A 26,846-nucleotide genomic window follows, 5' to 3' on the forward strand; every position below is an offset into this window, starting at 1 on the left:
CTTTACAAAGGGGGAGTACCTGTACTAAACTTTACAGATGGTTAAAGTAGATATCAGCTTTAGCTCTAGAGATATTCAATTACAATTATGGTTCAAAATTTTAGTTTGCCATTGTAGAACATATTTCACTTGGCAAAAATATGGACAGACAGATAAAAGATGTTCCATATAGTAGAGGTAGTTTTATATACAATGACTGTGAGCCAGGTATCTATACTAATAACCCCTTATGTCACTGAAACAATAAAATTTCCAGTCTGCAAGTCAGATTCTGTTTGTTTTAATGCTCTTTTCACTTTTTTTATGCTATCTTGGGGAAGATATCAAAACTACAGAATTGACATTTCAATTCAATTTCCAATTCAGTGTAAAATACAAATACCTCGAACTTGCCAGGAATCCTTGGACACAGTGACCTACATTCATTACTTCTAGTTCCGTTTTGGTTGTTTGTTTGTTTTATCTTTTAACTTTTTGGGCATCTACTTATATAATTCCATCATATGATAGCTGTATCTATAATTTCAGTAGGTTCCTGTTCCATTAAAATTGTATACAACTTCCTGCTCAATCTTTCTTAAAATAATAATGTCTGTGAAATTTCATTGATAAAATCATTACGTATTTATTGATCACCTACATGTGACAATTTATTTTCCAAGTTTTGATCAAGTGATACCTGTTAACAAGCTCCTGAAGAGAAGTCCCATCCCATGAAGGAGAGCAACCTATTGCATTTCTTACAAGTGCCAGGGTCAGCAAAAAGAACATGACTCTCACATGCAGCCTTTACATGAAACAATGACTTGCATGCAGGCATTAAATGGGCCAGTGCTTTACTTACACAGAGAAGGGACAGAGCCAGGTCCCATTCAATTGTGGACATAACACCATAAGCCCTCCCTGGCTAGCTAGGCTCACTAGAAGCCCATGTAGGTAAATGATCTTTATGTACCCCCTCTCACGGGGAACATATAGAAATAAAGTTATCCAGGTGCTATATAATACACATACTTACATTAGTAGATTTGGGGAATGCTGATATATTCATGAAATAAGAGGGGGACATGCGCTGATAGGATAGCTATGGGATGTGTTTGGAGTCAAGCTACCCCTGAAAAGGGGACACCCCACACTCTTGTCCTGTCCAAGATGTCAGGCTTGAACATAAAAGTCATCTGGTTTGTAGTACGAGGTTTATTTAGGGGTCACAAGAGAAAGTGACAGTTTGCCCTGAATTGCCTCTCCTCAGTCCACCTGTTGATTTTTCGTGGGATCCTAACAGACAGGGAGCAAGGAGGGTCACTTTTGGGTATAGTCATTGTCCTTTTCAGACTTTGAGCTGCATGTTCTTCTCTTGAAGCACAAGGCTGGTGCGTGCCATCTCCTTAAACCATTCGTCCACATTAAGGAGGGCAAGCAAGATAATTATGAAAAGCAGTATAACTAGCAATGTTTACCTAATCCAGACCAACTGAACAGGACAAAAGGCTCTAATCACTGTCGTGTAGAGAAGTCGGACTACATTTGCGAGCTTTTCTATGGCACTTACCACATAGTCTGAAATATTTATGGAAAAACAGTATTTTTCTCTAGCACAGTACAAAGCCGAACCCAACTCACTGCCATCGAGGCTATTTCAACTCACACCAACCCATGAGCACACGTGAGAACTGCCCCAGGGGGTCTCTGAGCCTCTAACTCTATGGAAATTGAAAGCCGTGTCTTTGTCTCACAGAGTGGCTGTGATTTAGGAACTACTCACTTTGCTGTTAGTTAACCAGTGTCTAACTACTACACCACCAAGGTTAGGATCCATTATTTTTTGCTGGCAGAATATCCAGTACCCCATGGCTTTGGAAGACAATATGTGGGACACTGCGTACTTTACGTTTGAGCAGTAAACACACACATGCACACACTTGTAGAATTCAATCCACATTCAAAAGTACTGTGTAACTTGCTAGCCACGTATCCTAATTCTAGGGCTAATCATAAATATTTTGATGGAAAGCATGATTATGTTTCAAGATGGAGCTACCTCACAGACAATTACTACAATTTGCACTTTGCTACACAAGATCCCTCTAGGGTATTGAAAAGCAAGGATATTACATTAAAGACTAACGTGTGCCTGATGTCAATCACTGTGAGACCATCTTATGGACCATCCCCCAAAGTTTCGCTGACCCTCTATTTTAACAAACGGGACGCCGCCTTAATAATAGACTTATAGCGGACCTTGTTCATTACCTCTCCCATCTGCACTTGAAAAGCAGGAGGTCTTCCACTAGGGAAGTTCTTATCTCATGAAAATTTATGATGTCTTTTGACATAAGACTCTATTGGTAGCATAGAGCACGATAGTATAAACAAAGATCTTTAAGTACACTTTAAGCTTTCATCAGTGGGGCAATTACGGTTAGATGAATACTTTTCCAAGGAGATTCACTCTTAGACAAATGTTAGCTATAGGAAATGCTGTTCTCATCCTCCCAGCAATGCAAACTAAGAGTGGAATGGGTATGAATGTGTCCCAGTCAAAGAGTGAACTAGGAAAATTCATTTGTGAGTCACAGGGAAAGACAGCAGGTTGTGTTCTTATCACATCAAACACCAGAGAAAGTCAGTTCCTTGTGTACCATATAGAAGTTAAGGTGGTTTATCCTTTCTCAGGGCAGTGTTTTCCAATACAGATTACATCCTGAAGAAAATACCAATAATTGTATATTTCTTTTTAGAGACATATGTTTTGAGAGACATTTGAGGCTTAACATAAAAATTATGCAAGAGCAGAGATGTACCCACATCCCCTAGTCCTTCCCAATCATGTTTTTTCCCTGTTATCATTATCTTACATTAGTGAGTCACAGTTATAATTTTGAACCAATATTGATAAACTATAAGCTTTTCAAAATTGTTAAAATATATGGAACATTGAAAAAATTCCAATTTCCCCTTCCTTAACACAAGAACACTGTTCTAACAACTATGAGGGTAATAGGGAGGTGGGTGGAGGAGGGGGAGAAGGGGGAACTGATCACAATGATCAACACATAACTTCCTACCCCCAGGGGGATGAATAACAGAAACGTGGGTGAAGGAAGACGTAAGTCAATGTAAGATATGAAAACAATAAAATTTATAATTTATTAAGGGGTCACAAAGGTGGGAAGAGGAAAAGGGAGGGGGGAAAGAGGAGCTGATATCAAGAGCTCAAACAGAAGGCAAATGTTTTGTAAGTGATGATGGCAACATATGTACAAATATGCTTGATACAATTGATGTATGGAATGTTATAAGAGCTGTAAAATCCCCAGTAAAAATGATTTAACTTCTTTTTTCAATTTAACTGTGCATAAGAGCACCATTAAGTGTAATTATTTTCATTTACCATGTTGTGCAACTCTCATGACTATACATTGAAAAAATTTCTCATGAACTCCAAAGGAAAATCACTGTTCCTTATGCAATATCAAAAAGAAACTCAGTACACTTTAAGCAATGACTTACAATTCCCCACTGCTTTCAGTCCTTGGTAATTGCTAATAAACCTTTCCTCTACAAATGTGCCTATTCAAGAAGATGAACCCCTCAAGTTGGAAGATAAGCAAAATATTATGGAGGAAGTGTAGTCTCCTCAACATAACTTGACCTTAATGACATAGATGGAGCTATACTTTGGGGACGTATATTTATTGATAAGACACAACTCATAATGAGAGGAAAAAGCTGCAAAAATTCATCCATAATCAGTCTAGACTCTACAAAGTATGTATCGAAGAAAATTGAAACCATAAAAAAAGAAATGGAATATGTTAAAATCTATATTGAAAGTATTAGTGAGCTGAAACAGAATGACATTGGCCATTTTGAATATATAGTATGGTCTCCTATGCCAAGAATGACAAATTGAAGAGGAATGGAATCTAATAATATGTCAATAAAACTTTGTTAAAAAAAGAACATTTAAAGATATTTCTTAGGGGTTGGGTGGAAAGGAGAAAAAAAGAGTGAAGATGTCACTTTAAGGACCGAGGTGTTCCTGACACAAGCAATGATTGTCAAACACCTCATTGTCAAACACTTCAAATGAAAACTGGACAATGAATAAAGAAGAACTGAGGAATTTGAATTATGGTACAGGCAAGAATATTCAAAGTCTCATGAACTACCAGAAGGTAAAAAAACCCTCTTAGAGAATGCACAGCCAGAATGCTCCTTAGAAGCAAGGATGATCAGACTTCATCTCACACACTTTGGTTACCTATCAGAATATATTAATCCCTGGAAATGACATCTTGCTTGGTAAATTAGAAGACCAGCAAAAAAAGACCTTTAACTTGATGGATTAGCAATGTGTGCCACAATGGGTTCGAACACGACCATAGTCCAATGGATGGTGCAGCATGGGAGCAACTTGTCCTTAGGGTAGCTATGAGCTAAAGCCTACCTGATGGCACCTCCCAAACAACAACACCGTGAAGCACTCCTACCAAACCTTATGCACCAAGCCCTCGTGCCCCAAATGAGCAAACTGAAGGCTTTTATAACTTCTGCAGGCAGAAAGTGAACAAATATGCAATCAAGATTCATTGAGAATTTCTGGTGACTGGAATAAGAAAGTTAGAAAGAAAAAAGGTAAATACTTGGAAAATACAAGGAGGCACTAAAAAAATTGGAATTTTTCAAAGCTATATATATATTTTTTTTTTTTTACAAAACAATCTTATCCCCCTCAAAGGGCTCTCCAGTACATTTAATACATTTGTCAAACCACTGACCCCATTCTTGGAAACCTTTTTCAAACTAATCTGCTTGGATGGCTGACAGTTTTTCACTATGTTTTTCTTCACCTCTTCTACATCATCAAATTGCTATCCTTTCATGTCCCTCTGCATTGACAGAAATGAAAAGAAGTCACACAGAGTGTGGTGAGGTGAGTAAGATGTGTGGGGCAAGAGAGACATGCGCTTTTTTTTGACATAATCTGGAGTACTGAGATGACTCTGTGAGCAGGTACATTATCATGGTGGCATACCAGTCCCCGTCTGCCACAAATCTGATCTCTTTTTTTGTCACAAACTGTTACACTATATTTTTAGAACCTCTCAATAGAAAGCTTGATTAATAGTCTAACCTGGTGGAATGAACTCCAAATGCACTATGAGTTGACATTTTTGTCCTTTTTGGAAGTTGTTAGACATTCAGAACAAGGTTGTCATCAATCAGCATTTCACCTCTTTTAAAATGAAAAAACTACTCATACACTTGGTTTTTCTCATAGTGCTGTCCTTGTAAGCCATGTTCACAACAGATTCTGGGGCATTTCTTTCCAGAGCAGGTAAACAACATTCACAGTCGCTCACTGCTCTCTTAAATCGCCCCTCAAAAAAAAAAAAAAAAAAAGAATTTTGAGCGAAACTGCTTTATGAAAAGATTCACTGTGATCAGCGAGAACCTTCCCAGGAGACGCCACTGGGTGCACTTACTCAGAGCAAGTTGCCAGATGTTCACCTAGCTGGAAAAATGTGTACTGTGAAAGCTCTGCCCAGCAGAACTTTTTTCCTTTTTGCGGGGAGGGCGTACCCCCTCGTATGTCCTTGATTATAGAAATTAAGCTAGTAAGTTCACAGAAGAATTTGACAGGAAAAACAACTTTTTCTTTTTAAGTACCTTTGTTTCAACAATGTAAAATTTTACTATATATGTGGACATCAGCAGATGAAGTAACAAGAAGCAAGTCCATTACATCTATGGAAAAATGCATTATCGTCAGTCTAAAGAAGACTAGGGCTGACAGTGGAACAGGTCATTATTTGCTCATCTGAAAATTCTAGTTGAAGCTAAGGAAAAGTAACAGGTCCACAAGAATAAAATGCTAGCCTGGAGTATATCCCACCTGAATTTAAAGACCATCTCATGAAAATATTTGATGCATTGACAACATCAAAGATACCATTTACAAACATCAAAGATACCATTTACAAAAAAAATAAAAAGGAAATTAAAACAGCAGGAGAGGAGAAAAAGACAAAACTGGATGTTATAAGGAATTCTTAAACTGGATTTTGACAGTAGACTAATTAAAAATAATGGAAGAAATTGTGAAGTAAAAGAGCTGAACAGAAGGATTCAAAAGGTAGTTCCAGAAGACAAAGTAAAGAATAACAATAACATCTGTAAAGAACTAAAGATAGTAAACCATAACCAGTGGACATTTATCAAGCTTGCAGAACTGAAGAATATATTAAAGCCTCCAATTGCAATATTGAAGGCTTCTATAGACAAAATATTGAATGATGCAGGAAGCATCAAAAGGAGGACAGAATACACAATCACGCGGCACTAAAATGTAGTCAATCTTCAACCACTTCTGGAGGTAGTGTGCCATGGAGAGCTGATGGAATTAAAGGAAGAAGTGAAGTGAAGCCATAGCTAAACTGAAGCCATTTGTGAAAACCAGGGTTGAACACTCCCTGAAAACCCTGTGGTTATGTTTCGATAAATAGATGCACTGCTGGAGTTGCTCATTCAACTAAGCCCCGAAAACTGGACAACAGCTTTCTGAACCACAAACTACAAGAGATCCACAACTGTGTTCTTTCTGAAGATGGTTTGTCCAAAATAGTGTGAATAATATATAAATACACGTACAAAATTAATTTCGCGCACCAGTACAATTTTGTTGAAGACAATTGAAAAATGGTTGTAGCAGTACACTGACAGGGACCTGCGAGAAGTCAAAGACCCCAAATAAGAAAAGATCATGGAACAAAGGGCATCATTACTGATATTAAATAGATGGTGCCTGAAAGCCGAAAACACTAGGAAGATATTTCCTTCTGCTACATTGACTATTCAAAATCATTCGACTGTGCGAATCATAACAAATTATGAGCAACATTGGAAAATATGAAAATTCTACAACACATCTGCACTTAAGACCTAGATGCAGTCATTTGAAAGGACAAGGGAGGACTGCATGCTTTATGTCAGAGATTTATAATTTGTTATTAAACTTGGATATTAAACAAATAATGTGAGAAGCTGGACTATATGAAAAAGAATCTGTCATCAGGATTAGAGCCAGGGTCATTAACAACTTGCAGATTACACAGCATTGCTTTCTGAAAGTGAAGAGGACTTGAAATATTTAATCATGAAAATCGAAGAGTATAAACTTCAATATGAAGTATAGTTCAACATAAAACAAAAATTCTCACAACTGAGTCAAAGAGCAACATCTTGATACATGGAGAAAAGTTATAAAGAATTTCCTTTTGCTCAGATCCATAATAAGCACCTTAGAAGCAGCAGCCAGGAAATCAAAGGACACATTGCTTGGGCCAAATTGAATGCAAAGTATTTTTGAAGTATTAGGAAAATAAGATGTCACTTTAAGGATTAAAGTGCACTTGATCCTAGTTGGTATCTTCAATATTCTCATATGTACAACATCAACAATTAACGAAAAGTTCTAAAAGAATCGATACATTTAAACGATAGTATTGGCGATGATTATATAATATACCATGAATTACCATAAGAAAATCTATCTGGAAATAAGTGTAGCCAGATTGCCTCTTAGAAGTGAAGATGGAGAGATATTGTTGTAGAAACTTCATTCACGTTATCAGAAGGGATTAGTCCTTAGAGAAAGACAATATGTCTGCCAGGGTCAGCAAAATAAATACATAAATAATTAATGAACGTGGAAAAAGAAGAATACCTTCAAGGAGATAGATTAATGTAGTATCTGCATAAAATGGACTTGACAAACATGGTCCAAAATTTCAGTGAAAAATTCCATTATCTTTTGATTCCATTTCTCCACAAAATTTTTGTAGCACCCTTGCAATAATAATAATAACAATGAGCCTTGGTTCACAATGAGCCAAGAGTTTGAACCATAATGTTGGTGGTTCAAACTCTCTAATAATTCTATGGGAGAAACTAAAAAGAAAAATTCATTGGCACACTGTCAATTTTGACTCATATGACCCTGTAGAGCAGCGGAGAACTGCCTTACCACCACCACCACCCACCCACACACGGTGTTTGAGGAGATAAATCTTTATGGGAGCTAAAAATCTCATCTTTCTGCCATGGAGATGGAGTAACTGGTAGGTTTGAACTGTTGACTGTTCAGTTAGAAGCCCAATGTGCAGCCCACTACATCACAAGGGCTTTCATTATAAAGATAAGTGAGTGCACTTATTAAATATAAGACATAAGGAAGAAATAAACAAATTTGCAATCAGTAAATGAAAAAGATACATAAATAATCTGAAAGAACAGCAATAGAATTAGAAATAATATGTATGCTGAGATTTTGCAGTTTTTATAGTCATACCATTGTACACTTCTTAAGATTACATTATTAAACTTCAAATAGATAACTCATGTAAACATCACTATTCCAGCAACTGAAAGGAAAACACTCATATTGAGAGAATGTGGAAGAAATACTGTATGATTTGTTGTTAATATAGAATTATACTCAGTAAAGATACTGTTTTTTTAACCAATTAAAGAATGAAGATAAAGCAAATAAAAGAAAAACGTTATGGTCTGCTAACTGTAACCATCACATTGATTAAAGTTCATGAATGTGCTAATCAAAAGTACTGGAATCAAAATATATTTATTCTAATGTTTACACTTTTATTTCAAGGTGCTAAAGATAAATTAGCACCTCTGATCATGACCTTTGAAATAAAAGTCTAGATTTTGTTACTGAAGTACATATATTAAAAAAGGACAGGTTGTATTTATTATGAATAGATTGGCATTTGATTTGTACCATTACCTTCTAAACAAAACATGTTTGTTAAAGTGCATTCAAAATGAATAACTCCTAAAGATGTAAGAACGTATTGTATTAATTATAATGTTCTTTCAGAGCTCTGATTTTCTCTTGAGTAAGTTTTCTATGTAATGACACCCAATTCACTCTATTGTTCTGAATATCTATGAAAATTGGTGACATTAAAGCACACCTTTATAAAACAAACCCTAATACACTATATTCTGACTGTAACTTCTCTTTTTTCCCCCCAAATTTAAAAAATCTAAAATGATAAAAGAGTCAAGATGGCTTCCAGGTAGAATCACTTGCCCAGCACTCCTGCTGTCGGACCAGAAAATTAAGAGGTAAAGAGGCCATTACTGAGAGGCTAGTTGCTAAAAATTGATTCAGTGTATTAGGGTCTAGTTCAGACCTCCCCCTGTGATTTCACCCACAAAGCAATTCGAGAACTCGCTGAAATGCTCTAAGTTCACTGCCTGTGGGCTCTGCTAACCCCTTGCCAGGTCCATCAGGAAGGCGTCTGCAACCCCTTCCTGCACCCTACAGGATCCTACTACAGGAAACCAAAAGCAACCTCCACAAATGGAAGAATATCCCATGCTTGCAGATGGGAAGAATCAATATAGTGAAGGTGTCAACCTTACCCAAGGCACTACATAAGTTAAACGCTATCCTGATTCAAATACCAACAACCTTCTTCAAAGAATTGGGAAAACTGTGACCAAAAGGAATTATACTGCAATTGAATTTTTATATGAGAAAGAAATACATTATCTATGAGAGACATTTTAAAATGTGTCTCTCATATTTAATGTATGTCTTCAATGGCAGTATAATTCCTTTTGGTCATTTTTTACATAGATTCTTACATTTGTTGTGATGATGTATATTATAGATTTTCCCCCTTATACATCATGTCTCATATTAGGAAAATATATTGACTAAGTAGTATAAACATTTAAAAAATAAAAGTATTATGTACATTAATCAAAATAAATTGAATTGGGAAAAGTTGTACTTGTTGAAATATCATTCCTTTGCAAAAAAATAAGACTATTAGGAAAAGAAAAGAGGGCAGGAAGAGAGATTGGAATCTAATAGACTGTACACTTTAAAATATGAATGCAATTAAGTCTTGAGCTCTTCATTGAATCTGGGGCTTAAAAAAAAAGTTGCAAGAGAAAATATTCCTGAACTGGATTTCATAAAATAGAGAAGAGAGAACAAATGATTTATACAGACCTGTAAGCTTATCTTTACCCGTTTCTTTGACATATATATTTTTTTCTTTCTACTTTGATAGCTGTGCTTACTAACAAGTTACAAAAATGAGATATCTAAGAGTTCTTTAGCCTAAAGCCACTCAAAAGTAATTATCAGAATATTCTTCATTCTTCATTGTTCTTTTTTTTATCTCTCACTTACCTATGATTATAAATTTAAATCAAGCTTAGGTAAATCAGGACATTTGGGAAAAAAATCATATTGTGTTATTAGAACTATCTTTTCTTAAAGTATCTTACTTAATTAAATCTTATTTATAGCTGACAAAGCTTTGTTTTTCAAATCTATGAAATTACATTAAGGCAAAAATAGAAAAATATTTTGAAGCTAATGTGGTTTCAGTTAAATGATGTCATTTTCTTTGATAATAACTTCTGAAATTTGAAAATGGATTGTCATTTTTTGAGTAAAATTTTCCTGTTAAATCTGTTGTAAAAGGTAGGGGAGGCCCTACGTGTCACAAATAGTTGAGTGCTTCCCTGCTCTACAAACATGTGAAAACTAAACCCACCGTCACTGGGTGAATTCCAACTTACAATCATCCTATATTTTTTCTAAGGTTGTAAACATCTGTAGGAGCAGATAGCCTCCTTGGTCTCCCAAGGAGTGGCTTGGGTTTGAGCTGAAACTATTGAGGAAAGTAGTCCAACACTAACCCGACAGTACTAACAAAATGATCCAAGCAGAGGTGCCTCAGAAGAAAGACCTGGTCATCTATTTCCAAAACATCATGTCCATTAAAAATCCTATGGTGGACCACATTATAGTCAGAAACCCAAGCTGGCACCATGAGCTGGAATTGACTTGACTGAAACAATTTGCTAGTCTTGTTGGCAGCATGTTTGTGGGTATTGCTGACGTGTTTAAAGGAGAATGGAGATAAAAAGAGGTGAAAGATTTGTGGAATAATATACTACTAGTACTGAAATAAATTGTGAAATAAAAATTTTAACTAAATTTAGTTTGCCCAGAAGGAGAATGACCTCAGAAAGCTAAGTGGCTTCCTCAGTGTTCCAAATGCAGTTTGTAAGTGCTTGCATTTAGTTTGATATTAAATAATGGTTTGAAGAAATTACTGAAATGTGTTGATGCAAATATAAGGAAAAGCTGGAAAGGAATGCCTTAAACCAAAAAAGGCACTTAACCAAGTTCGGTATTCTTAATACAAAGAGCTGTTGGCCTGCAGAGCCCACTTACTAAGCTTAGACAGATGCTAACGGAGCACAGAAAAGGCAAGCATGTTGCTGGATTTTGTTTTAACTGGACAGTATCATGGTTAAAAAGATCTTTTAACATTTATACTTTTAATTAAGATGCGATAGCTTTAGTCAAAACAATTCAACTGCCAAGCATGGGAAGGGATTATGATAGAATACCACAAACAGTATCAGGGTTCGACAATATTACTAAAAATCAAAGAAGCCTTTATTAAAATAAATGTCAAAATGTTAAGCTTTTGTCTCGAGACATATCCTCCACCAATGTGTACACACTGCTGAGGAGTATATTTCTATCACTCAAATAATCCCCCTAAGAATTATTTGCTCTTCCATTTAAATCACATCCTATTCGCAGTAATGAGGGACATCAGTCATGTTATTATCAAACTCAATGAGCTTAGGTAAACAGAAGTCTGAGGGGTAAGATCAGGGCAATAGAACGGATGGGGTAAGGTATCCCAACAAAATTCTCAACGGGCTCTCCTTACTATTTCAAAGAACGTGTAAGTGCAATATCGGGATGGTGAAATAATTTCTCTGCACAATTTCTCTGACCTTGTTCTCACCAGTGCAGTTTTTAATTTTCTTAAAATTTCTTCCTAATAAATTCCCATAATCATCCAGAGTCCTTGGAAGGAATCTATCAAGCTTGCCAGCAAAAGTGTGGGAGTTCCCATTACTTTGCATCCTCTCAAATACTTGCTATGCCAGTCTTATCTGAGTTGCAGCCTTTTTAATAGGCGTGTATTGGCATCTCGCAGTTATTATTTGCATTATTATTTTTAACCTTGTAGTTAAATTTGGATTCTCCTGTTTTCCAAGTTCTGAGCAGGTATGAAGTTTCCAGCTACTAATTTAATAGCTAAATTAATTTAATTTCTTGCTGCAAAACATGGTAAAACTTTTTTGTAATGTACAGTTCAGAGTTTAAAAACTCAGTAAATGGATAAATTAACTTTATTTAGCACTGAGAGTCATAATACTGTGATAGTCAATACTCAAATATATTGAGTCAATACTCATATATATCTTACATGAATTTAGGCAAGTCTATGTGGAACCATAGTAGTTTATTTAAAGAATTAATTTCCCAGACACAGCAAAAGTAACATGTGGGAGTTCACTCTATTAAGGAAGTAGAAATTCCCAAGCCATACTATCTCTGCTACATAAACATTTGAGAATCAGTCAAATAAACTACAAACCCAAATTTGTTTTCCTGCTTTGTTTATTTTAGTGTTCCTTTGGAAATATGTGAAAGCAAAGAAACTTAAATGAACTAAATTTCCAAAAATAACACCCCATTTTTGAGAGTGATATTTATCAGAAATGAAAAGAGTTGGAAGTTCTCATGCATAAATAACAGGATTTTATGCATATGATGTTATTTGGAATCTGAGAAACAAAACTGGGAAGATTTGAACACATACTCCACAGAAAAGTACCAATAAATTATTTTTGACAGGGAGAAAAAGATACTAAAATAAAGCACTTGCATGACAGATGAAAATACTCATGAAATAAAATATATCCCCAAAATACATCTAAACATTTGTGATAAATTATATTGGCTAAATATTAAGTCAATTATATGAGGCACTTTTAATAGGTAGTGCTAAAAATAACAGACCATCTCTGTTAAAACAAACACCCCCTACAAAAAAAAAAATGCTTGTCTTAGCTCAAGAAAGAAATAATAATAATTTGAGACAAATCTTGAAATATTTTTAGATCGAAACATTATGATGTATCTGTATATTTTCAACTATTGAGTATGCAAATATTTTTAAAGAGTAAACATGCGCACTAATTGCTAACCTAAAAGATAAATGAATTTTATTTTATAAAAATTAAAAGCTTTCTGCTCATCAATGAACATTAAGAAATAAAAAGATAAATCACACATAGGAAAAATGCATTTGCAATAAATATATCCACATAAAACTTTTACTCAGAAGCTATTGATAATTCTTACAACTCAGTAGTAATAATGATAATAATAATAAATACACTACTAAGAGAAAACTGAAAGAAATATTTGTACAAGTACTTCCAAAAATAAATATGGGAACACTCATAGTTTATTGGTGGGTTTGTTAAATTATGTGTATTTTATTCATAACTGTTGACAAAGTTTTACATGTTATATACACATCTAGTGAATTATTCTGATGTATTTACACACTGCAATGGAAACATATATCCACAAAACACCTTAGACAATTATGTTCAAAGCAATTTTATAATTTAGTTTTTACAAGTCTTGGTCTAAAATAAAACTTGAAATAACCTTTATTTTCGTAACAAGAGAATGGAGAGGCATTTTTTGTTTCAGTCATAAAATGGGGCACTAAACAGCTCTTAGGAAGCAGAAACATGGACGCTGTGTGGACGGTTGTATATACATACTGGTACTATGTCAAGTAAATGTCAAACATTCAAACCCTTGCCATGGGCTGGGTTGGGCCGAGTACTCCTTCCCCATAGTTTCTAAGGCTGTCACCTTTACAGAAGCAGATGGCCACACCTTTTCCTGACAGGGTAATAGTGAGTTCTAATCACCATCCTTTCCATTAGCGACTGAATGCTTCAGCCGACCTTGGCTCCACTGGGGCTCTTTAAGTCAGACTGCCACCACAGTGGTCACAATGGGTGACTTGATGCTGGGTTTGATTTTCAAGCACATTACTCTTTCTTACCATGTATATTTATACAGCATCACATAGTGTGCATATGCTTGTTTGTACTTATGTGTGGTAGGTTTCGGGAGATCAGCGAGATGGTGGGCTAAGAGCAATTCTTCTATCTCATTTGTCCTTCACAGCTTCTAGCTTTTCCTCATCCAGCTGGCTGCAGTTTTATAGAACTGTTTTACCACTTCCCATCTAAGATGAGGCAAAGAATAACTTTGAAATTCTATTATAAGACTATCTTGGAAACAAATTGTGATGATTCTGGACCAGATAACCACCCATTCTCAAAGGTCAAGGAGAAGGAAACTGTGATTGTTTGTCCCTATTGGATCAATCTAGGTTTGGCAACGAGTAGTTCTTAAAGAAAAAAAAAAAATCAAAAACCTCTCCAAAATAATCTCTCTGCCATTCGGTGGAACACAACTCAGAGAACCCTAAAGCATAGCGTACAACGGCTCTTGTGGGTTTCTGGACTGTATGTCTTTACAGGAGTAGAAAACCTTATCTCTCTGAAAAGAAGCCGCTGACCTTGAGTCTAGCAGCCCTAAACAAAACCACTACTTCTCCCTGGTCTCTAAACAAAAATGGCATGAAAATAAATGCTACCAAAAATGCAGACATTTGGATGATTAGATTAAAAAACAAATGTGAGGCTTCCTCACCCCCACCCCCCCACTATCATGACCCCAATCCTGCCTTCCACTGCATGTGCACCGGTACAGATAAGAGATAAGAGCTCATGGCACACAGAATCCAGGAACAGGAATGGGAGTAGGGATACCAAGAGGGTAGGGGGAAGGTGGGGAGAGGAGGGGAGGAAGAAGGAACTGATTGCAATGATCAACACATAACTACCATCCTTCCCCAGGGAGACAAGCAACAGAAACCTAGGGGGAAGGGAGAGAGTGGTCTGTATAAGATATGAAAATAATAATAATTTATAATTTATAAAGGTGTCACAGTGGGGAGTGGGAAGAGGAGCTGATACTAAGGACTCAATAGACAGTGAATATTTAGAAAATAATGATGGCAACATATGAACAAATATGCTTGATTCAATTGATGTATGTATGGATTGTTAAAAGAGCTATGAGAGCCCCCAATAAAATGATCTTTTAGTTAAAAAAAAAAGGTTCATTATCATTGATTCAGTGGGGTATTTGTCATAGATATAAAGAAACACAGGTATCTTTAGCTCTTCAACTTAAAATAAATTATCTTATGTTCTAGCTCCATCCCTGCTTTGTTCTATTTAGCTTTAGAGAAAACTCTAGTCTTGTTACCCTGTGCATGGAAATGTCTTCTTGGTGTTGCTAATGTTAAGGCTGTTTCATTATTCAGTTGGCTTAACAGAGTTTTTCTTTGTTTTTTAATATTTTAATACCTTATAGTAAATTTCATGAATGCTATTTTCTGCTTTCTTATTTTAATATGACATATTATGTGTATTTTAGTCTATCAAAATCATACCCATACTTCAAGGTTCCAATTAAATACCTTTTTTTAAAGCTCTTTATTCATTTTCTTGTTCAGCTTATACTCAGCAGTCTCATGTTGATGTTATTTTACTAAAACATTCTTTATTTTAATTTACTTTTGTAGAGAACTATGCTTCATGAATCTTTTTTTCTTCTAATACACAAAATAATGTTAAAGACTTACTATTTCTCTCCCAGTACATTCTCATATGCTGTGCATAGTTCACAATACCTTATTGCAGCAAAGTAAAATAAAAGTCAAGGGGATGCTTATTTATGAAACCAGAAAAAGAGACAAGGGTGGTAAATTTAGAACTTCCAAAGGGAAGAATCAATGATTTATCCATTCATTCTGTCATTTAGTCAATTTCAAGTCATAGTGATCTTATAGGACAGAGTTTAACTGTCCATAAATTCCTCCTTAGACTCATGAAGGCATGCAATGATGATGAATGCAGGAAGATCACAGGCCAGTGGGTGGAAAGTCTTGTGGATCCAGTGGTGGTGGAAGCAACTCAGCACTGGTGTGGTTCTCCACAACTCCTCTAGTTCCAGCACTCTGGAACCATTAGTGTACCTCCATGTGGCTTGTCAGCAGGAGGACCAAGCAAAGAGAGTCTGTCTCCCACCTCCAGGGAGGAAGACAGGAGTTCCCAGAATCCTCAGGAGAAGGCCATGCCCATATAGAGGCTGCAATTGCTATTTATCTCCGTAGTTCCTCCAGATGATGTCATTAAACTGTGACCTGATTGACAGACTAAATTCTACCCCTTCACAAGTTGACAGAATATGTAACTGCCACAGTAGATATGACAGAAACTCCACTGAATAGAATAATTATCATATTCAATTAATCTCCCAAGGTATAGATTTATATCATTGGTAAATTCAAGAACATCATACATATCAAAAATTGAAGATATCAAAATTTCATTTTGCTTGGATCTATAATATTGATTATGGAGCTGGATTACGCCGCATGCAAACAGCAGTCATGGAATCAAACAATGTATTGCATTGGACAAACCCACTACACAATAATTTTTAGGGAAAAGCAAGGTTATCCCTTTGAGGACTAAATAGCACCTGGTATGAGCTATGGTATGTTCCTTCTTTCTTTTTACAGTTTTATTGGCACATAACTTACAGATCATATGATCCAATAGTTCAATTGTTCAATCATATCACAGAGAATTGTACAATCATTACCACATCAATTATAGAGCACACCCTCATGATTAAATGTACTTTAATATGAGTTATACAATCTCAATCCATTCTAGTGCTCCCTCCCCACTCCCACATTCATTATTTACTCCTGAAATCTCTTTCTCTCCTGATCGCCCAGTCCATATGCCTATATTCCCTATATCCCCTTGTATTAGTTATTGTAATTATGATCTACTCCCGAGCTTCACAGTGGGGAAACCCAACAGAAAACAATAAAAAACAAGATCACACTAAGGTAGGAAGGATAAAAACATAATAGTATACAAACAAAAAATACAAATAATATGTAAGAAGGAAAAGACCCCCATCAACACTTAAAAAGCCAGGCAAGAAATTTCTATCATGGAACTAGTAAGAGACACTTTTCAGGTCGGGTCTGTAGGGTGATCAATGGCCAGTATCAAGTTAGATCCAGTATAATCAAGATTATAATAGTCTTTGCCTGTGTCTAGAGTAAGCCTGCCAGTGATTCAGTCTGACTAGATACTCTGCAGATGGGTTTGGGCACCCACCATCCCCCATAGCCCTCCACAAATTGGGTGTTCATAATTTTAGCTCAGAATATTCCTTAGAAGCAAGTATGAACAAACTTGTGTACTTTGGACATGTTATCACTTGAGCCCAATTCCCAAGGTCACCATTGCTTTCTCAGTAAAGGTTCAACAACAACGAAATACCAGGAAGACTGTCAAGGAGATGGATTGACAAAAGGGCAGCCACAATGCGTTCAAACATGAAGAAGACTGCCAGGGAGGGCAGGACCACACAGTGTTTTGTTCTGTTGCTCTTAGGGGCACTGTGCTAGGTTGGGTTCTCTAGAAGGCAAAACCAGTGACTCTTGTATGTGTTGTGCAGAGAAAGAGATTTCTATTAAGAACGGCTTACACCATTGTTGAAATAGGTATATCCAGTGCGGCCCAAGTCAGACTTTTCTCCTGATACGTGGAAGCTGAGGAACAGGATGTACCATGCATAAGCAGAGACAGCAGGGGACACAATGCAGTGGTCTGAAGTCTGCCTAATGAATCCACGGTCGGTTTTCAGTAGATGATTCCTGGGATGGGTAAGCGACCTAACAGAAAATCGAGGAACCAGACTCAAGTAAAGGGCCAAAGATGAGTCAGCTTTGCTCAGTCTCTCTCTCTTTTTTTTCCCTGGTTACAATTTTTTTTTTAATCAAAAGATCATTTTACTGGGGCCTCTTACAGCTCTTATAACAATCCATATATCAATTGAATCAAGTGCACTTGTATAGATGTTGCCATCATTATTTTCTAAACATTTACTTTCTATTTGAGCCCTTGTTATCAGCTTTTTTTTTGCCCCTCCCTCCCACCATCCTACACTTGTGACCCCTTGATAAATTATAAATTATTATCATTTTCATATCTTACACTGACCGCTGTCTCCCTTCCCCCACAGTTTCTGTGGCTCATACCCCTGGGGGGGTATGCAAATCAGGTCCCCCTTCCTTCCCTTCTCTTCCCACCTTCCCCCTACCCTTCTGGTATCACTACCTTCATTCCTGTTCCTAGATTCTGTGTGTCATGAGTTCTTATCTCTATCTGTACCTGTGTCCATGCTCTGGTCTAGCCAGTAGTGAAGGCAGGACTGGGATCTTGATAGTGGGGAGTGAGGAAGTGTCAAAGAACCAGAGAAATATTGTGTGTTTTATCGGTGTTATACTGCACCCTGATTGACTGATCCCTTCCTTGTGACCCTTTGTGAGGGGATGCCCCATTGTCTACAGATGGGTTTTGGGTATCTGCTCTGATCCGCCTCATTCTCAGCAGTATGGTTTTTGTTTGTTTTGGGTCTTCTGATGTCTGTTATCTGATCCTGTCAACACCTCATGACTGCACAGGCTGGTGTGCTTTTTCCATATGGGCTTGTTGCTTCTCTGCTAGAGAGCCACTTGTTTAACTTCAAGCTTTTAAGACCCTCTCCCTGTAACTTTTAATGGCCGAGTACCATCTGCTTTCTTCACCAAATTTGCTTATGTACCCATTTTGTCTTTAGCAATTGTGCAGGGAGGGTGAGTATCACAGAATGGTAGGTTGTTAGAGCAAAGTCTTCTTGCGTTGAGGCAGGGCTTGAGCAAAGGTCCAAAATCCATCCACTACCTCAGTGGATTGCCATATAAATATATGTACATAGGACAATACCTCTATTTTTATGAGTTACTGTATATACTCACGTATAAGCCGAGTTTTTTCAGTACATTTGTAATGCAGTTTTTGTGGTAAAATTAGGTGCCTCCGTTGATATTTGGGTCGACTTATACTCGAGTATATATGGTAAATACTTTTGACAACAGGAAGTGGTCATCAGGCTATGAGACAATTGACAGATTGATCTCCATCTCTATCCTTACTCAGGAGTGTAGGTTTGGCATAATCCCTAACCATCAGAGTCACTAGGCGTGAGAATAGACTGAATGACACCTAGCAACAACATATGTTTATATCAATAGATCTATGTATATAAGCTGAAAAGAAAATAAAGTGTTCTAAGGTTTCATATGATCTTTTTTTTTTTCATGTCTGTAAAATTTATCCCTGAGCCTCAGCAGAGAGGAACAGGGACCATGAGTTACAGCGCCTCTGTGGCAGCCTTTTGGTCCAGTGCCTGCCATGGGTAAGGCAGGCACTGAATTTGACACAGCTGCTGATAATTATTTTTTAACTATCATCCCTAGAGGTTTAGTAGTTATGTGTTGAACTGTTATCAGCATGGTTGGCAGTTCAAAACCACCAGCATCTTCTTGGTGAAAGATTGGGCATTTTACTTCACTAAACAGTTTGAGTCTCAGACACCCACAGCAGGTCGTTTTGAGTCAGCAATGGCTTGATGTCATTGAGGTTTTGAGTTTTATCATTTCTAAGAATAGAATTAATTTCACTCACTTAACAGGTATTAAATGCCTATTTAAAAGTTTACATAAAGTTAGATGCCAGTTATAGAGTCTTTAGTGAGGCAGATAAGATCTATGCCCTCCTCCTCCACTCACATTTTTATTCACACATCAATTTATAACTTTTAGTTTTACCAACAAATTTCAGAGTATTCTCATGGCAACACGTCTGAATAAGATGTACTAGTCTATTATTCAAAGTCTAATCCAAGCAGAGTCTAAAATCTCCCTTCCATCACTTTCTGATGATAAGGTTTATTCAGAAATCCAAAACCTGAACACCATGAAATTAGATCCCATACAACACGAACCCTGGACTTGTTATTGTCAAGCTAAGATGGCAGAGTTAGATCTTGCATAGCAGATAAAAAGTGAATCTCTGCATATCTTACTTCAGTTTGTTTAGTCAATGTCTCCATTCTGATTAGACCACACTTTTATATCTGCATAAAATTATTCCAGACCATACCATCTTGCAGAGCCCTCAGGGAACCTAATAATATTTATCATACAGACAACACTTAAAAGTTACTCTTAATTTTGTATCTAGAATTTTTTACTCAATATTACTTTATATATAATAAATTAATTTTAAGTAGGGTAGAATACATATGTGGTTTTTCTTTGATAATGCATTTGCCTAATTGCATATTAACTTTTGACTAAATTTTAATTTAGAATCAAGAATTTATATAGGTCTAAAACTTATCAATTTAATTTCTCAAGTTTTATATAAATCTCTTAAATAAAATTATATTGATTTCCACATTTCTTTCCACCTGATTTATCAAATAAAATTATCTTATCTACAGCAGATTGAATGCCCTGCAGTCATGCTTGATTAATTTTCAGTTTCTGAAATGCCAAGTTTTTAATAATATATATATCTCATATATAGTTAGCGTATGCATTAATTGTATATTAATTTTCACAGTTTCTGAAATGCCAAGTTTTTAATAATATATATATCTCATATATAGTTAGCATATGCATTAATTGTATATCAAATAAACATGTATATATTATATAAACATATTGAATTTATAATTAATAACATATGTTAATTAGTTAATAAATTATTAAGTACACATTAGATCATGGTCATTTTCTTAACTTCAGGAGAAAAATAAATTTCTTTTAATTTAATTTTATTGTTCTCAAATAAGAAAAGACAGTATACATGGACATGTGTATGGACTTAATGAATAAAAGCATGAATATAGCTATAATTCCATGTTCTCCTACAGAAATATTTTAATACTGAATAATTATTATTTTCCCTGAAGTAGAGTTAGTGGAAGAAATATTCTTTATAAATTATAATACTTTTATTTAGCAGTTAATTTGGAGAATACTGGTTAAACCATATGCCCACGTATGACTGATTTATGGAAGCAATCTTGTGAAAATAATTTCTTCTTATTTTGACTTAAATCTGATTGCAAAGACTATTTCTTGTACAAAGAAAGGGATTAGGAGCGAAAATTTCCTCTCAGTATTATACAATATTTATATTTTACACTTGTTAAATTTATATTTCATTTGCATTCATTACTTTGGAACCATTTCTAAGTGTATGTAAATTTGTTTCCCAGGGATAATTAATTGTCTCATTGGTAGGTTTGCATTAGGAAGTTTGAATTATATATAAATGTACTTTCTATCATTATGAAACATTTTTCAGTGTGTTTATATATGAAGGACTCCTGGGGGCCCATTGGTTAAGTGCTTGCCTGCTAGCCAAAGTCATCAATTCAGCCCCACTAGCCACCTCCAGGAGTAACATGTAGCAGTGTGTTTCATAAAGATTACAGGCAGGAAACCCTGTGAGAAAGTCCTACTTTGTCTGAATGATTCATTATGAGTCATAATTGGCTGAACAGTAACAAATAGATATGTGTAATTAAAACATATTTTATTTGGGACACCTTAAAATGCCCAAAGTATGCAATAAAAAATTAGATCATTTCCTTCATTATTTTTTCTTTTCATATCTTGTGTAGAAATGTAACAACCAAGCCGATTTGACATTTTATTCAATGGGATAAGGTTGAAGAATCTACCCCAGTGTAATTTAGAGTGTATTTTTTGTAAATCACCTAATGTAATAGGTTATGATCTTCAAACTTGTTCAAACTTGTTTTTCATCATTCTTACCTAGCTGGGTAATTTTTGAGAATTCAACCAATATAAAGTTCTGTTACTATGGTTTGTTCTAAGAAAGAACAGAAATCATATTCCATTGAAGTACTGAAAAAGCCAAGTAATAGCTACAAACTAATGAATAAAAAAATAAAAACTATTTTCTACACACGTCATCATACCAGTGTATTGATGAAGTTAAAGGAACCATGTTTTGCTTCCAATCCATTATTTGTGAAAATGGTCACATGCATTGAAAATACTACAGTCATTGGAAAATGGATTGTTTAAGTGATCTAGAATATGCTTATCACAAAAAGCTGTCCTTTTAAATGTATGAGAGACTCTAATTATTGGTAGCTCTGAAAATGAGCAGTACAGCAACCCAACACCATGGAGAGGTATAATTTTGTTTCCTCACACATTTAGAGTATGTTACACATACTATGTTAATTATAACATAGATTGTCAAATGGAAGGTTTTCAAGTGAAATTATATCGTAGATTTTCATTAGAAAGGAGACTTTTTCCGTTAAGAATGTTGAGATATCTACTGTACACCTTCCTTACCCACTCTGAACCGCCCCAGGGTTTCCATCTTACAGAGGCATTATCAAAACCTGCAGGTAGCAGTCTAAATATTTACACAGAAGTGAAATAATTACAGAAGATATTTTGAAATTTACTTGTTTTGTTGTGCTTTTACTCTAGAGTTTAGACATAATTGTTATTAGACTTTGATCTTTGGGTCTATATTTAGGGAGCTTTTTCACTAAAACAAGGTCTGAGTGATGCTGTTGTTACTGTTATTGTTAACAGTTGTGGTTTATTGTCAGGTGGGCACTGTCGAGTCAGTTAAATTCACAGCAACCCTCTGTATAGCACAACGAAACAGCCTGGTGATGCATCAGCCTCACCCTCGCTCTTATTCTTGAGCCCACTGCTGCAGCCACTGTGTCACTCCTTCGTTGCGGTTTTCTTCTTTGACTGCTCATGAACTTTACCAACCGTAATGGAGGAACTTATTTATCTAAGAAACAATTTATCTTGGTGAGCCATGTTCCTGCTTTTCTTAATTTGTATGTCCATATTATATTGTAGGAAGTTTGTAGGCCATCAAACTAGTCAGAGCTTTGCTTCAATTTTGATTCTGTGACATATTAAATAATTATACTTGCTTAGTTAATTCTCCTTGCTGAGTTTCCCCAAAGTGAAGTGAGAATATCACTGGTTGGTGGTTGCCGATGACTCTATTCTGAAGTGTGATGAACGAACACATGCAGAGCCGCACTGTTCCGTAAGGTTTCGACCTATCAGAAAAACAGGTTGCCAAGACTGTTTCCCAAGAGTCTCTGAGAAGATTTAACCACTAATTTTGTTGTTGTTGTTAGCTAGTAAACTGAACACGCCCCAAGTACTCCTTGAACAAAAACTACCCTTTATAATCTTTTATAATCCCCCTTAGAGATTATAGTATATTATGTTCTTCAACCTTTATATACAAAATAGACTCTTAATATTCTTATTTGAAATGTAGTCATCAATGTTTCATGCTAATTATAGGTAACAATCCCAGGGAATCAGTCAATTAAAAAATTATGATATTTTTAAACTTATTTTTACATGACACTTCTATATCTGGATTGAAAGACTCCAATTTTGCAAAATGAAGTTTGTAGGATATCAAACTGCTTTTCTTCAGTATTTTTCCCTAATTTTTCAATATCAGGTTTGGTTTTCCTCCTGTAATCCATTTTTTCTCCTGAGTGCATAGTCGGTGCAAGTGAAACATGCAAATGTTCCTCCGAGAGCAGTAATTCAGTGTAGTGTATAATTTCAGTGTCCATCTGGCACAGTCCCACATAAGCACATGTAGCAGTTTAGTTATAAAAAAATTATTCAGGTTACAGAACGCCAGCTGTTGAGCATGGTTGTCATCCTTGAAAACCCGATTGTTTGATCACCTAGCAGAAGCCCAGTACAATGACCTTCATGTTCATGCATTTTGTACATTATCTTCTAACTTCCACAAAATAAAAATGAAAAATTAGCATTGTAAAGAATGAGGGTACTTAGTACATAACTCTAAGGATACATGTTTACATTATAAGAACGTATAATTTTATAGCACAACTTTCACTAATTGAATGCATCGTATTTTATGTACTGAGCTATCACAACAACAATATTTTCTTTTACATGTAAATGTAAAATGGAAAAGAAAAAACTAAATGTGGTAAATAAGAGCTAGACCTTCTAATTGCCTAATGTTTCTTAACCTGCATCTTATTTCTGATACTCCCAGACAACCTGGCCAAATAGCTTCTGCAGTAGTTTGCATGGGACATAGTAAGCTGTTTTGAAGAAAGGACTAACTACCTAATTGATAATTGATCACTGTTTACCCTTCCATCCATTTTAATTGTCAGAATTATATATAGGATATGTCCAAACAGAAAGGGCTCCTTAGTTTCTAACATTGATGAAACATCTTTGGGTAAATTTTGCCAGGTTCGAACACATGCTTCTAAATTCCACAAAAGTTCAAAATTCCACATGCACTACTTGAATTATGTAATATTTCAGAATGCTTCAGAATTTTCATTTTCTGCACTAAACATGGTGACAGTACAATTCATGAAATGTTGACGCTAAAATGGTCCAGCGGTCTAAGAAAATAATGCTGTTAAATATATTCTGCTTCTCAAGAGTCTATCTCCCTGACTATTAGATACTGGCGTTTCATAGGACTACCAACTCTATCCTTCAAAGCAAGCAGGGTAAAAAAGGTCCATGTGCAGTAGTGAAGGGCTAGCTCTGGGTAGTAATTCTGCTCTTATGGAAAATACTATAAATGAGAAGTTATGTCTCTCCTTTCTTTCAAGTCCATTATTCTCACTCCTTAGGGATAGAACTACTATCCTCCTGGCAAATGGCTGTTCCTCACACATTTCGAATAAGTTAGCAAATGGAGCAGAATTGCTTGGGGGGCCTGGAGAGATCAATATGTCTGTGTCTTGTGTGATTCAATTTCATTGCTTACGACCATCACGAAAATCGGGAGAAAACTAGAACCTTGGTATCAAATGCTAAATTCTAACCAGCATATGTGTGTGTGTTTTGCACCACCAATAATATTTTATCAAGATAAAGTTATCTGGGTTTACCTAAATAATCCATTTTTTCCCTAAATATGTATTGATAATCCTACAAAAATAATAAATGACCAAGATGGTTTGTATGACATAAAATAGCCCAAATCTCTTTAATTTTATTGTAAAAGTTGATGCCTAAAGTAATTTAAGCCTAGTTAAATGAGTTTATAATGTGGATTTTTAAAAGTATCTACCTATGGAATGTGTTAGGCTAATATAATTTTAATCACTGTGAAACTGGATTAAAACTGATTTTATTCCAATTAATGAAAATTGAACTTCGTATAGAAGTTGGAAAATTACAACTGCCTAAGTAGTCTAATAATGATAAACCTATCTGTAAAACAAAGCTGATTTATTCAATTTGAATAGACTAAGTTGTTAGAAAGATGTGACATGCAACAAGAATAGAAACTGAAGGGAAGTAAGGCTTAAGGTGTAATTTTGAGTCCTGCAAAGGGACAATCTTGAGAAGTTTAAAAACAGAGAAAAGGGTAAGAGAGGTAGTTAATTTATTGTGCCAACCTGGCTGATAAACACATGTGGGGTTAATTGAAGGGCAGAGGAATAAATGACTCGGTGCTCGGGTCTCTTGCTTTCTGATGGTTGGACCAGTGCAGCTGCTTCAGTCAGTTCTCTGTTTCAGCTTGCAAGGCTCACTTCCTGTGAGATATCTCCAAGGAGAAGCCACATGGACATACCCTGATGCAGCTCTGGTTGCTGGAGCAGCCCTGTGGAGACCCCTGCCAGTGCTGAGATGCTTACATTTTCACTGATTCGGTTTTCCTCCTACAGTCGGCATCATTGCATGTGTTTTGTGAGATGGAGGAGGACTTTGTGGATTGGTGTCGGACATATGGATTAATAGGTTAATGTCAGACTTGTGGATTTGGGCAGCACTGGGTTGGGATGTTTTCTTGATGTGCACTTAACCTTTATATAAAACTCTGTCTTATACATATGAGTTTCTGTGGATTTGTTTCTCTTAAGTACATACACAGACAGCAGGATGGTCCATTAATAGACTGCTATTTGGAGATAAAAGACTGATTCTCAGCCCATGAAAAGGTAATTTTAAAGTGTTTTAAATTTTATAAAATAAGGACACACCATTTTAGAATAGTTTCTTGATTTTCCTCCAGTCACATAATTACTACTGACAGATTGAAATCAGACTTGTAGTGAAGTTAACTTGCTTAATGTGGCCCTTCTACCCATAATATTTGTAACTGTCACTCAGTGGATGCCAAATGCACTACCATAAAGTCCGTTCCAATGCACAACACGCCTGGCCGTCAGGGTAGAATTGTCCTGTGGAGTTCTGAGACAGTCACTCTTTATGGGAGGAGAAAAACCTTATCTTTCTCCAGCAGAGTGGCTGGTAGTTTTGAAATGGGGTATCAGCCCAGTGAGTAACCAATAGGTAACTAGGTTCCTAGTGAATGGGTGCACGCATGTAAACATGCTATTAGAGATGTTAAACTGAAGCTACTGGGAAAAAAGCTGCATCTAGAGTAGGTGGGACTAAAAAACAAACAAACAGGTGGCTTGATTTTGATGATTGATAGAAGGTTGGACTCTGCCGGATAAGCCCCACCAAAGGTCCATATGCCTTATGAATGTGATCGTCGGAGGTGGAGAAAAACACTGCATTTACATTTTAAAATGGATTATGCATTTAGGATAATATGCATAGCTGAATAGACTGTGGATATTGGTTTCTCCTATTTAGGGTTGTAAAATAGACATATGGATATGATCAAAACCCATTGTCATTGAGTTGATTCAGACTCAGAGTGATCTGTTATAAATTCCCAGGGTTATAAACCTTTATGTGAATAAACAGCGTCTTCTTTCTGTCACAGAGCTGCTGGTGGTTTTTGAACTGCCAGTCTTGCAGTTAGCAGTCTCTTGCTTA

At 35.9% G+C, this 26,846-nt stretch overlaps 1 non-coding gene across 1 annotated transcript; it reads right to left on the reverse strand.

The window, feature by feature from the left end:
• Positions 1-19,254: 19,254 nt before the first annotated feature.
• LOC115871225 lies at positions 19,255-19,386 on the reverse strand. Its single transcript, XR_004047176.1, has one exon. It is a non-coding gene; the product is annotated as a small nucleolar RNA SNORA5 (small nucleolar RNA).
• Positions 19,387-26,846: the final 7,460 nt, after the last annotated feature.

The sequence above is a fragment of the Echinops telfairi genome, unplaced genomic scaffold (genome assembly GCF_000313985.2).
Source record: "Echinops telfairi isolate 266 unplaced genomic scaffold, ASM31398v2 ScPeMD7_3533;HRSCAF=4204_1, whole genome shotgun sequence".
NCBI lineage: Eukaryota > Metazoa > Chordata > Mammalia > Afrosoricida > Tenrecidae > Echinops > Echinops telfairi.